This window comes from Alligator mississippiensis, chromosome 1 (assembly GCF_030867095.1).
Source record: "Alligator mississippiensis isolate rAllMis1 chromosome 1, rAllMis1, whole genome shotgun sequence".
Classification (NCBI taxonomy): domain Eukaryota; kingdom Metazoa; phylum Chordata; order Crocodylia; family Alligatoridae; genus Alligator; species Alligator mississippiensis.
In genome coordinates this window covers 169372354-169381389 of record NC_081824.1, presented here as the reverse complement: position 1 = coordinate 169381389, position 9036 = coordinate 169372354, and the positions used below count along the sequence as shown (strand labels likewise).

At 43.7% G+C, this 9036-nt stretch overlaps 1 long non-coding RNA gene across 1 annotated transcript; it reads left to right on the top strand.

The window, feature by feature from the left end:
- Positions 1–1945: 1945 nt before the first annotated feature.
- Positions 1946–8603, top strand: LOC132244664 (uncharacterized). Its single transcript, XR_009456367.1, has 2 exons — positions 1946–7115; positions 7658–8603. It is a non-coding gene; the product is annotated as an uncharacterized LOC132244664 (long non-coding RNA).
- The last annotated feature ends 433 nt before the right edge of the window (positions 8604–9036 follow it).

Genomic DNA, 9036 nt, shown 5'->3' with positions numbered 1-9036 from the left:
AGTTTGATGGAAGTCTGCTCCATTTTGTGGCTTGAGTTTTAACTGATCAGTACTGTGTGTACCATAAGCCACGGCATAACGTTGCAACTAGTCCCAGCTGGGTCATGACAGGGCCTCAAGGTACAGTTCTCCACAAGTCTCACAAGCCAGCTTGTCAAACTTCCCTTGACAATAAGAGAACAAACTCCTGTCACTTAAGGCAAAATCATAGTTTTTCTTCCTCAACTTTTCACCATTGTGCCTAAAAACTTCTCATTTTCCCTTCTGGTCAAACATGTCCCAAATCTGATTCATTTGTACTAAGCATTGCTAATCTAAAAACTGGCATACTTAGTTGGAAACATCTAAATTACATGAATCCCAGCTGTTGTCTCTTGCATGGAGAAGATTCCTAAGAGACCTCCTCAGGCCCTCAGCTCCTGGTCTTAAACTGTTTTCTCGATTTTTATAAAGCACTTTTAGTTACATTTCTTAGTAGCACTTGACTTCATGAGCTGTGACCTATCCCAGTAACCACTGGCCAACTGCACACTCTAGAGTTTTGTCAGCTAATCAGCAGCTTCCCCCCCTGCTTTTTGTGTTATGCCTATTTTATGTAAGAAAGAAAACTTGGCATGCAGCTATACCTTAAAGTACTACCTCACCACTGGCTGAAAGAAATAACGTAAGAGTAGAAGAGTAGGTAAAAAAAAACACCTGCAAGTGGTCATTAAGTGGTAACATTTTCACAGAAAGTAGTAAATCTGTCATCCTGGGGTTTATCATTGCAAACAGGCTTTATTTTAAAACAAATAAATAAACTGGTAAAAGTCGCCTATTAACAGGTGTTGTCTACAGGCCAAACCTGGAATTAAAGCCCATAATTGACAGTTGCCTATTTATTCTATGTGCTATTTATAGTCAGTCAGATCTCTCAGCATCAACCTTTATTTTCCTGTATCTTTGTAATTAATCCATTTGCTGTCAACATTTTAATAGAAATATGGATCTCAAATATACTCTGTGGTCCTGCAAATTGCTGACATCATCTGTTCCCCAGGGCATAGTGTTAAGGCTTGCCTACATAAGGGAAGATGATGAGAAGGTAAACTGGGAAAGAAAGCAGACTGTAGATGAAACAGAAGAAAGATTCCTCCTTTAACGTTGTGCCAAATCTCTGTATTACTTTTGTGGAAAATACACATGACCTAGTTTCCCCATTCACTTCTGTATTGTGGCCTGCAGGAGTGAAGGAGTTAATTGTTTTCATGTACCGGAGAATGGGTAGGAGTCATATAGGCTGTAAACATAGTGGTTGGTAAAAATGAACTATGGAGAAGTGTCAACATACAAATGGATTTGTTTTAGAAAGACAATGAAGAGCCAGGGGCTGGACCATTAACTGTGAATGACTGCCAGCAGAGACAGGCAGAGCATGTGAAAGCCGTGGGACAGGAGCCGGAAACAAAGGGCTGAGGTGTCTCTGCTGCCCAGTGCAGGGACAAGGTGGGGATAGGGGAAGTGCCGAAGTGGACTGCTTTTTTCCACCAGCCTAAGAGCCCTAAAGCACTGAGCTCCAGTTACCTAAGAAGCGCTGTCTTACCTGGGAGAAGCTCTCCCTTACAAGATACCTACATATTAGGACTGTGCAAAGAGGCTAGTGTTTGCTTCGGATTTGACTGATTCGAGGGACAGTGATTTGATTTGGTGATTTGAATCACTGTCCCAAATTGATTCGGCCAAATCTGATTTGGAGATTCAGCTGTGCAGAGCCCCCTATGCAGCGTGGGGCAGTTGTGGGCAGAAGGGATCGCGCCCCCCCCCCCCCCCCAACCTGGCAGTACCCGGTGAGTACTGGGGCTTTTCTCTAAAAGGCCGTGAGCTGGGGTAGGCGGGGCACCCATGGGGGGGGCAGGGCTGGGGGGCTTGGGGAGCAGGGAGGGGATGGGGGCTGGCAGGGGTCCCACCATGGTCCGCCCCCCCCCTCCCCCTGCCCCTAGGACTTACCAGCTTGGAGTTGGCTGCAGCTCCCTGCTGCAGCCACCGGGGACTGCCTGAATCATCAAAGCTCTCTGAATCTTTTCTGAAGATTTAGTGAGCTTTGAATCAATTCGGACCTTTTAATTGGTCCCCTGATTCGATTCCGATTCGGAGATTCTGCCATCGAATTGGGCTGAATCTCCTCTGAATCAAATCGCCACCCAAAGCTTCACACAGCCCTACTACATATTACACGGCTTCCAGGCAGGGTAGGTCTGTCATGGAAACTCACATTGTCTTGAAGTTGCTGGAAGAGCCTTGGGGTAAGAAAAAATATGCTGAAGCCAGAAAGAGAGAGCTAGCCTCACTTTTAGGGGAGCTGCAGGGTTCACCTTTGCAAAAAGTAGAGGCCTGAAGTCTAGCTTTAAAGGCGGACGCTTTCAGAGGGACTGGATAAAGGTGGGAGGTCTAACATGCCCAGTGGACCTGTAACATAGATATCACCCTTTATGAAAAGTTTTGTTTGAGCTAGGCTGGGAACAAAGTTAAGAAACAGTAGGCTGGGTCCTTTAAGTTGTAAACTGTCAAAACCCCGTGGACATCAGTGGAGCCAGCAACCATTTTACAGCAGCTGAGGCTCTTGTGCTGTGGCTAGATTCAGTTTAAAACATACTAACGCTGGTAGTGCCAACCCCTCTTCCAGTCCCCACCCTCCCGAAGCATATTAATTCAGGAGAAGCCACTCTGTGTTAGAGGACTTGGAGAAGGAGCAATTGGAAAGGCAAAGCGAACAGCTGGAGAATTGGCGACACTGTCAGGTTAGCTGGAGTGAGCAGCAGTGGTTTCTGAAGACCCTAACTATGCCAATTTTTTTCTGCAGCTGAGCCAAACCTGATGCGGGCTGGGAACAGAGTCCGCTTGGTTCCATGGGTGCAGAAGGGCAAGAAAGAGGTTTCATAACTATGTGTAATATACTCTAAAATAGCCAAGGGCACTGCACTTGTTGGCTGAGTGGGAATGTAGCACTTAAGGAGGAGACAATTTTTTACAGGTTGTAGCTGGGTGCCCAGCTTCTACTAAAATTGCAAGGGCACCTTTGAAAATCTCTTTCTAATTGCTTATGGATGCCAATTACTTTCCAATAGCCATAAGAGCATTAGCTATCCTGATGTGTTAAACTGGCCTTTACTTTCTGCACTTGTGCTTATTTACATATTGGCTGTTTCAGGCATTGTATTGTGCTGTAGAGCAGATACCAGTGATGCCTCACCTTTCAAGTTACCTTTACCTCACAGTTCATGGACTGTACACAGGACAGAACTCTGAAGTGTAGAGGAGTTAATTTAGCTACTACCTCAAGCTAAAAAATCCTTTGACCTGCCTGTACTATGCAGGAGGCTGGCTAGATGATCATAATGGCCCTTGTAGCTTTCAGATCCATGACTCTATGAGAAAAGATTGCTGCTACTTTTCTGAAAAGCCCCTTTCCCATTACAATCATAGGCCATTCAGATTGGGAGCATCCTCATTCTAAATCCCAACACTAAATATGAGGTACAGCTCATTTTGTAGCCGAAAGGAGAACTATGTAGACCATGTGATAGCTCTCCTACAGTGTAGAGGTTATTGCATTTCAGGTAGGATGGTCAAGGTGATGAAAGCACTGGATGGTGACTTAGGACAGCTGGATTCACCTCCTATAGTCCTGGCTCTGCGACTTCCTGTGTGGCTCTAAGAAAGCCATATGCTTTCCTGAAGCTCTTGTTACACTTCTGTAACAGGAGAACAATGATACCACACTGGAGTACTAGGAGGATCAATATGCATATAGCGGAGAGGCTTTCTGTTCAATGTTGACGGGGCCCACATATGTAGATAATTCTTCCTCTTAGAAGCACATGATATACAACATGTAGCTGAGTGCAGATCAACAAGTTAACATTTTGAAAAGGGAGTCTCCTTTTGGTATGCATTTGAAAGGTCAACTAACATTGTGAATGAAGAGGAGTTCTAGGGTATGTTTTGTTAATTTTAAAAGATCTGCACTGAATTAATTTATTGTACTTCTGTAACTTCCATGACATTTGTTCTTTTCCTGGATGTCTATTGAAACAATAGGATGTGACTGAACCGCTGGTAGCCTTAGGCCCTATGCAGTGATTCACTGAGGTAATTTGCGTTTACCAGAACTCATGTACATGTCCTGCCATGTGTATGACTGGAATAGGCAATACTTGGAAGTCATACTCCTTCCTCATGCAAAGGATCTTACGGCTGGATATGGGCCTGCTTTGAGTTTTGTCCTTTTTTTGTTTCCCAAAAAGATCATCTCGTTTTGGAAAGAAGCATAGGAAATCTTGGAAAAAGCAGAAGCGTCCTGAGAAAATGTTTTAGATAATGGACAGCTGATCGCTTAAAAATTTCGTTGTCACCATATTGCCATAGTTTTAATTCACAAGGTTCATTTGCATCCAGGGCATTAAGTATATTGAGGTTTCAGAGCACAATATTCTCCTTAGGCACCTATCCACGTGTCCAACACCTGCTCTGATGCGCTCTAATCAGAGTGTGTCAGAGCAGACTTGAGTCTGCTGGAGTGTACTAATTTGCATGCTCCAGCAGCCTCAGCATCACGTGCATTCTGCGTCCCTGCACTTCGAAATAGTGGCAGGGGTGCTTTAACTGAAGCTCATTGAACGAGCTTTAGTTAAAGTGCTCCACCACCATTTTGAAGTATGAGATGCTGCGTACATGAGACGCCGTGGACACTTTAATTAGAGCATCTCCTGAGAGTCTCTCTAATTAAAGCACCTCCCCCCCAAGCATATGTAAAGACACCCTTTGTGCATAAAGCCTTGTACCTAACAGCCTATGTGGGAATGAAGTGGTGGATCTTACACTGTTGAACAGGGGTGAATTTCATCCCTACTTTCTATAATAATATATGTATGTCTTAATTTTGAAGAATGAGTATAAATTTGTACTTGCTCAAAATCATCTCTAGGAAAAAAAACAAGGTTGTGCTTTTATTGCAGTTTAAGCTGTAACCTGGTGAAGATTTGATCTATTAAGGGGTAGATTCTCCTAACAAATGCCTCTCTCCATCAGTTTTACCATTAAAATCAATGGCACTACTTTAGGATAAGGTAATATGCAATGTGCATGTCAGAATTTAGCCCTAAAGCAGGATGCAGGGAGACCATGTGGAAAGTTGTCCAGGTTTCACATAACTCACCATAGCCTGTGTAACAAATGATGTGAAAGGATGGGTGGACTAGTATTTAGGGTGTCACAGAAGGATTCCTTTCTCTGCTCTGCCACAGATGTCCTCTATAATCTTGCATGAGCTACTGCTGTCCAGCTTTAACATGGGAGTCATACAATTCTCTACCTTGCTGGGGTGTTGTGAGGATAAATACAGCAACGACAGGCATACAAGTACCTACACTAGACAGCTCAATAGCAGAAGTACGGAGATCTCAGGGGGAGATGCTCATGAATCATAGACTCATAGAAAATTAGGGTTGAAAGGGAAGTCATGTAGTTCAATGCCCTACTCAAAACAGGACCATCCCCACCTATACTATCGCAACAACCTGCATTAACAGCCTGCAGCAAAGGCCAGGCTATGACATGGTACTGCCATCTTGACAAGCTGGAATTGTTAATCCCCTCACTCATATAGGATCTCAATATTGAAGCATTGTTGGACTTCAGGCTTGCACTACTGTCTTTTTAGGCTGTCCTGTCTCAATGGGCTGGTGCTTTTTTGGATTAGAAACTTTGCGCCATGCAGTTTGAATTATTCTGAAGGTATGAAAAAGTCCCATACTGAGACACTGAAGATAAAAATCTATTTTTACATCTATTTTCTCTTAAAAAATAATTACCAGAAGCTTAAAAATATGAGTTGTGCATTCGGCAGTGTTTTCCTCTTTGGTTGTGGGGCAGCTTTTTGAGCTACTGATCAATAGCTAGGACAAAGCTACAAATAAAAGAATTTCCTGAGACACACTGTCTACTAAAACAAAATGTTGTTTGTCACCAGTATGATAGTCCCCAGAGAGAAGGGAGTTGGCAATATTCCTCAACTGCACCAGGTCAGCTTATCCTACTACCATTAGCCATCCTGGTGCAGGCAGCAATCCTCAACTGTTCCAAGACGCCCTACAATCATCTAATGCATTGGTCCATCTTGTAATCCTCTGACAATCCAGGTTGCTCTATACTTTCTTGCTATGTTAGGCCAAGTCACTCTACACTTCATAGCTTCAGGGAAGCAGTAATAGACTTTGAGTGCTCTAGGTCTCTTATTAATTCCTAACCACTTCAGGCAATCGAATGTAGAAGTTTTAGGAATATATATTAACTGCAGCACATGACTGTGTTCAGAGCACCAAAGAAAAAAAAGGATAAACAGACATCCAGATTAAAATCAGACACACATAACAACAGAGGAAGTGACCATCTGGACCTCAGGGAAGCTGAGAACTAAGGCCCAAGCAATACAGAGGAAGTTCTCCCTTGTTCTACCATTGTACCTTCCCTTCCTGCCCCTCAGTCACTCAGTTCCATGTTCTGTTCCCGATGCGTTCAATCAGTCTCTCAAAAGGGAGCATTTTCTGGTAGCAAAGGAACATAGAAATGGCTACACTGGCTCAGACCCATGGTCTGTAGAGTCTAGTGTCCTGTCTTTGACAGTGGCCAGTACGAGGTGCCTGAAAGCTATAGGAAGCTTGCAGCAGGCAGCTGAGGGGTAATCTTCCCTTCCCCACCCCCACTGGGCCTCATCCTGATCACTCTGAGTTTGAGACTGGTCTAAGCCCTGAAAAGATCTTATATCCCCTCCAAAGCATGCTGTTATGATTTGTGATGATTCTGCAGGTTGCTGATATCCATGTATGCATCCAATCCTCTTCTGAATCTTGCTAAATTCATGCACTAAATGATTTCCTGTAGTAATGAACTCCCTCTTTGAGTGGGTGAAAAAGTATTTCCTTTAATTGCTTTTGAATTTCCTATCTTGTACTTCAATTGCCCATCCCCCTTGCTCTGCTTCCAGGAGACAGGGAAGAGAGAAACTCTAACTCCGTCTTCTGTGCAGCACTCATGGTTTCATATATGCTTATTGTGTCCCCTGTGATCTGTCTCCCAAGGTAAGCAATCCCCAAAGCTCTTCAATTGCTCTTCATACAAAAGGATTCCCAAGTCCTGCCAGGATTCTCAGGGTCCTCTCCTGAGCCCAGTTTAGTGCTGCAGTGCCCTGATGAGCTGCAGCGTCCAGCTCTGCACACAGTATTCTACACAAGGCTGTGCGATTGATTTATAGAAGACCAGCCTATTATTATTCCAACCTCTTGTTCTTTGCTCATCCCAACATCCTGTTTACTTTTTTGATAGCAGCTGCCCACTGAGAAGAGGTTTTCATTGAGCTGGCAACAATGACGCCCAGGTCCATTTCCTGAGCTGCTACAGTTAATTTAGAACCTTGTAAAGCACATGAGTAATGGAAGACTTTTTGCTCCACTGTGTGTTTGTGTTTATCATCACTGAATTTCACCTGCTTTTGTGCTGTCCATTCACCTAGCTCAGTTAGATCCCTCTGAACTTCCTCACAGTCCTATTTGATCCCGACTAATATAAATAACTTTGTGTCATCTACAGATGTTGTGACCTCTCTGTGCGCCTCCCTTTCCAGGTCATTAAACAGCATGGAGCCTAGAACAAAACTTTGGAGCACCTGCTGTTAACCTTTAATAGCAGCCAGCAGCAAAGAAGAGCTACCACAGATGTTTTGGCCAGGACAGGAGGCAGCTGAAAAATGAGCAAAAGCAGATAAGCACCAATGGGGTCCTACTGCGGTCTGGAGAAATTTGAGGATGTTGTCTCCACTGAAGAACATCTGGAGTGGCAGAACCCCCAAATATAAACCAGCCTCCATATGCAATAGTGAAGATTCAGAGCAGGGTTTAAACAATGGAAGATATGGCAGTGAAGACACTGATGTCTGTTCAGACAGTTGCCACATGGCACCTCTACCTTTTCTTGGTCCTTGATGTATGGTAATCTGCTCCAGACTGCGTGTGGAGTGATTGGGTGCCCTCTGCATCCTTTCACAGTGACTGGGTGACCTCTGCATCCTTGAGAATGTCAGGTCTACCATGGAAAGGTGTCCAGGAGAGTGCTCTCAGCCTCACAGCATAATACTAAAGGGACATCAGGAGTTAGTGTCTTTAACCGAGGGGTGGAAAGAAGCGGGCACAGGCATTCCATGAAAAGCCAGGGCATGTACATAGCATTTGGACTCTTTGATCAAACTCCCTGAGGTCATTTTAAATACTCCCTGTAACTTTAGTGAGGCCCATATTGGGTCTTAAATCCTTTGTGGAGGGGTTCTTGAAAAACAGTGTTACCACTGTCAACTGAGTCCATTGAGTCTCCTTTCCTAGACTACCTGGAGTCAAGAGAAAAGTTCTTGCTTGCTTCTGAACCTCAGTCAGCAGAGCTTTATTCTGTGTCTGGCTTATCACTTGACAGTATTTGAAGATGCATTATCAAGATGGGATGGAGGAGCCTCCAAGGAGCTATGTTATATGCCAGCACCTATTAATTTGTGATTAAAATAATAAATTTCATAGACACTAGGGCTGGAATTTCAATTTAAAAACTATGAAAGAAAATTACAGAACAGTCATCAGATTGTATGGAAACAAAGCTGGTTTTAAGACCCCACTTGAGGAAATGCCCTTATTCCAGAAGATATTTGAGTCAAATCTTAAATCCTATTAAGTCAAGAGAATTTGAACTCGATTTGCTCAAAATGGAGCATCAGTGATTTTTCCAAAGAAAGGTTTAAAAGCAGAATCGTGACTGGGGTTCTTCACAGGAGCTTGATTGTGCAATTTTTTCTCAAGTTAGAATGTACTTCCCCACAGACATCATCTCATTGAACTCAGTGGGATGAAGCACATGAGCAAGCATTTGTGTATTGAAGCAACAATTGCACTACCAAGTGCTTTTCAAACACTTGGCCAGATCCTCAGCAGATGTAAATCAGTAGAGCCCTGTCACATTTCC